General features: G+C 42.9%; 1 protein-coding gene across 3 annotated transcripts in view; it reads left to right on the forward strand.

Moving 5' to 3' along the window:
- Positions 1–5,000, forward strand: part of LOC118219598 (protein kinase C alpha type) — a 214,946-nt gene that overhangs the window by 202,110 nt on the left and 7,836 nt on the right. The window lies entirely within an intron of this gene.

A 5,000-nucleotide genomic window follows, 5' to 3' on the forward strand; every position in this document is an offset into this window, starting at 1 on the left:
CTCTCTCGCTCTCTCTCTCTCTCTCTCTCTCTCTCTCTCTCTCTCTCTCTCTCCAAATCCAATCAAAGAGTGCCTCGCACTCTCTTCCCCGAGGTAGTCTGGCGCGATCCTCCGGGCTCGATCGCAGGAAGTACCAGGGCCCCCCGGAGCTGTCTGTCGCTACGGCGACGTCTGTGGCCAGCCGAGTGCCTGTCGCTCATCACGATTGTGATGATGCCGCTGTTTGCCGGAAGTACGTGCGCAAAGTCATTTTGTGAAACGCGACAGTAAAAACTCGAGGATTCAGTGGCCGTCCTTGGCAAACTCCCGAAGGTTCAGTTGTGATTGCTTTTACATTTTCTCAATAAATGCCTTTTTAATTTTACACTTAATTACTTAGGGGTAATTAGTTATGCAGGGGTTTTGTGTTGTTGCACCTACTGCCGATGAATTCCTATTTGTCGCTATAATGAGCTTCTTACGCTAGCGACGAACATTCAGACCCTTCATCATAAGCTATGCTAATTTGCTTTGAAACGTGCTAATTGTAAGGTTCAACAGACTTAGGAAGAAGTAATTAACCGTAATTAATTACGTCTCCCTGTTTGCAGAGTTTAGGGTGACGGTTGTAGGCGTCTGATGAGGACAAGGCGCACAACCACCTTTTGTCTTAATGCTACATTAGCCTCAAGACTGCGGAGATGAACGTAGATCGGTGTGTCAGCTGGGCGTGGGGGACACTAGTCCTTAATCACTGGTCTGTCCACACTGTGTGGTCCTCACAATCGGTCACTTCAGATACCAGATGGCCTTTTCGTCCATTACATTACAGTACAGTACAGTACAGGCATTTAGCGGACGCTCTTATCCAGAGCGACTTACACAACTTTTTACATAGCATTTTACATTGTAGCCACTTATACAGCTGGATATATACTGGAGCAATGCAGGTTAAGTACCTTAACTCAAGGGTACAACGGCAGTGTCCTACCGGGGAATCGAACCTGGGACCTTTAGGTTACACGACTAAGTCCTTAGCCACTATACTACACTGCTGCCCAGTTGAAAGTCCATAGTTGAAAGGCTGAAGTGCAGTTGTTTAATGTCTTCGCTGCTTGTGTACAGTCTGGCCTGTGTTGGTGGTTTTTTTTTAAATATGTAGTAAAATTCCCATCCTCAGTCTACTGTGAATGCAGCTTGTCAAAGTAGCTGTAAGTTGAATAGCGAAATGTAAAAAAATTGATATATATTTATTTTCCCTGGCAAAATTAATCAAATAAAATAATACTTTGATTGTAAAGCATAATGTGAAGCATATTTAATGTAAAGCATATTAATAATATTTATAACTGATGTTTGAAGTGAAAATTAATACAGATAAGGATTGGCTTTCTAGTAAGGACAAACATGTCAATGTGCACTTCCAGCAGACCCGTTCAGAAGAAAGCTTCAGAAGCTGTCAGGAAAACTGCAATGAAGCTCTGGATATAAATCTTTCGTGCAGCGGATTATATAATTAGAGATATTACCGAACATTGCGGAATGATTCCGTTTAATAAAGAATGATGAATATAGGTGCTATTTCCGCTGGGTCGCCATTATTTGGATTAATATTTTACTTGCTCACTAATGGTGAAACTTCGGGCTGGGTTGTCATTAAAAAGAGTCTTTTTTTTTTTCCTGTGGAACTTTGAAAATGTCTTTGTTTGTTAACTTCCACCCACTCTCTTTTTCTTTCTCTCTTTTCTTTGTTTGCTTCTGTGCTGGCAGAAAGCACAACATACTGCAGCTCAGGCTTTTACTTGTGAAATCGGAAGGCCTGCCATAGGAAAGAGTAGAGTGTTCTGTTCACTGTACGTCGCATCGTATGTAGTGCCAGAAACGCACACTGAGTGACTTTAGAGTTATATGGTAAATGGTAAATTGACTGCATTTATATAGCGCTTTTATCTAAAGCGCTTTACAATTGATGCCTCTCATTCACCAGAGCAGTTAGGGGCTAGGTGTCTTGCTCAGGGACACTTCGACACGCCCAGAGCGGGGATCGAACCGGCAACCCTCCGACTGCCAGACAACCACTCTTACCTCCTGAGCTATGTTGAAGAAGAAGTGTAGTATAATGGTTGAGGTGCTGGTCATGTAACCTAAAGGCCAAAGGTTCGATTCCCCGGTAGGACACTGCCGTTGCACCCTTGAGCAAGATGCTTGCCTGCATTGCTCCAGTATACATCCAGCTGTATAAATGGATACAATGTAAGTCGCTCTGGATAAGAGCGTCTGCTAAATGCCTGTAATGTAATGTAATGTGGAGATTAGCACAATAAGGCAGTGAACAGTGTGTAATGTTATTTCTCCAGGTGATATTGTAGCGTTGTTTGATTCTGTGTTCTCGCAGCGTTGATTATGGCCACCTTAGCGGTATTTCACCTGTAATGGCGGCTTCTAAACAGGAGGAGCCCAGGTGGCCTCGATAGGCGTTAAGGCATCTCTGTTATGGAAGAAATGCTCTGTGAAATGAAGGTACATACATTATAAATGTGTGTGTTTTTTTTTTTTTTTTAAATATATATGTGAGTCATCGCGTCGGGGGGGGGGGGGGGGGGGTATATGAGAGAGAGCGCATGTCCCGCGGAGCCGAAACACTGGGGGGGAGGGGGGGGCGGTGAAGTAGGTCACCTATAGTGTGTGTGTGTTCCTGGTTTCTGGTTCACTTAAATCATGCAGGTCTCCTTGGTTTCAAAGCACAAGGCAGGGTTAATGGGAGGGCTTTGTGTGTGTGTGTGTGTGTGTGTGTGCGTGTGCGTGTGCATGTCTGTGTGTGTGCGTGTGTGTGTGTGTGTGTGTGTGTGCGTGCGTGCGCGTGCGTATGTATGGATGTGTGTGTGTGTGTATGTGTGTGTGCACGTGAGTGTATAGCACACACTTTGTGTGCGTGTGTACAGCATATGTGCAGCTGGACCTGAGCAGTAATGAAGAGAGCCATTCTTCGCAGACTGGCCTTTGATTCACAGGAGGGTCTGTGGTATTTAGGGTTGCGTTACCCTGTCTCTTTCACTCTTAACGACAGTGCCCCCTCCCTCGCCTGCTCTGACCCAGCCCGGGCGATCTCGCCCCAAGACCCCAAGACCTCATTATGTCACACCGGAACATCCTGGCAGCTGTGAAATCCAAATCAATATGTCGGCACAGGTTTATTGGCCGCTGAGTTGCCATTGGAGACCAGGGTGCGACGACCTGGGTAAATTGGTGCAGATTCTTTGCTTATAAGTTTCTATCTCTTCGCTTGCCTGCCGATGCTGGGGTCACATGTTCCCTCCAAGTAGGTCAGGCTGGAGTTGAGGTAATGAGCGGTCATTGTGAGGGTGTGTTCTGCTGTTTATCAGTGAGAAGTAAAGGGAATTAACTTTGGGAAATTCATGCAGTGAGTCAGTTTTACCGAGCTGAGTCGCTGGTTTCATGTGCCCTATTATAGGGTATGGTGTGAAATACACATTTTCAGGGTTCGAAATGCTTATGAAATGGTCGGCACATATACTGTATGCAAGAATTCAAAGAATTTATAAGAGGTGTTGAATTTTCACTTTTTTTTTGTTGGAAGAAAAATAGGAAAGAAGTAATCCAAAGCAGAAATGACAACCAGACATTAATTTGATATTGGTTAGTTTTTATGTATAAAAAATGTAATAAGGGATATATGGCACTACTCAAAATGCAGATTTTTACACTCTTTTCAGGCAGTAGCATATGCTGTCATTTTTATCGCACCATTGAATTATTATTATTTGCTCTGCTCTCTATAACTATTAAGTCACGTAAATAGATGAAATGTGAAATATGTCTAGTCATTTTATTGTATTGCGTATAATATAATCATTTTGCGACTGTGAAACGTACCTGTTAAATATTCATTCTTGAGCATGACATGCAATTTTGAGGAATATTAATGTGTTGCTTGCTGCCTTACCGGCAGCTGTTTTCTTAGAATGGCAATCTTGCGTTATTTTAATACACAAATGAAATATGTCATTTGCCCAATTCATTCGAGTAAAGTCTGTGATTTTCCCGGAATGAACTGGGGATTTGCATTGATCGGTAACCGTGGCAACCTAAGACAAACGCCACTGCTTTTTAACGCAAACCAATGGAAGTGCAGCTGGATCAGCCTGGCATTGAAGCTGACAAAAAAAAAACCTGGCGGAAACTCCGGTGGAATGAAAATGCCTGCCTTGTGCTAAGCATCCCCCGATCAGTATATAAAATGTGCCACCAGGACGAGTCAAGGTTATGAAGCTGGCAAGCAACTGAGTTCCACTGGAATGCACTGTGAGGAGATGAGCCTGCAGGAGGCACTTCCATACAGACCTGGAGGCCTTTCAAATTCATCAAACCCCTCAGCTCATATTGTTTCCAGATTGGTTCATCTCAAGCCCAGAAGTACAAAACAATGATACCTAGGCCATGAAAAATTGAGTGGCAGAATTCTTTTCCTTTTCCTGGGGATTCTGTGGATTAATTTTTTAACGCATTGGCTCAGCATTCCCTCACTGATTCCAGTTTGATTTCCTAGTTTGCTAGCTCTTTAGCCGCTAATACACCGGCTAGCAGTTTTTGTGTTGTGTTCGCAGAGCACATTCCCAGATCATTAGGAAGGTTAGGGTTAATGTTCCCGCCCTGTAAAAATTGTCCAGTTGTCTGGATGTCCTTTGTTGATATTTTTGCATCCCAAGGAACACTGCTGGAATGGCCATAAAAATGTTATTCAGTTCCGTTATTCAAGGTTTTAAAAATGTAATTGTGGATGATCATTCGTGTTAGTTTTTTCAATAATGTTAGTCAATGGAAAGAAATGTGCCATAAAATTATTTGCTTCTTAACATTCTTAAATGAAGTCTTTTCATGATTAAATGACAAGTTGTATGCAGCTTGCCTGGAACATTTATCTGAAGCAAAAAGTTATTATAATGTAAAATGTGTTCAAAGACAGCAAAGCATTCTCATCATAATATTAACTAACCAACTGA

The sequence above is a fragment of the Anguilla anguilla genome, chromosome 2 (assembly GCF_013347855.1).
Source record: "Anguilla anguilla isolate fAngAng1 chromosome 2, fAngAng1.pri, whole genome shotgun sequence".
In the NCBI taxonomy this organism is placed as follows: Eukaryota; Metazoa; Chordata; class Actinopteri; order Anguilliformes; family Anguillidae; genus Anguilla; species Anguilla anguilla.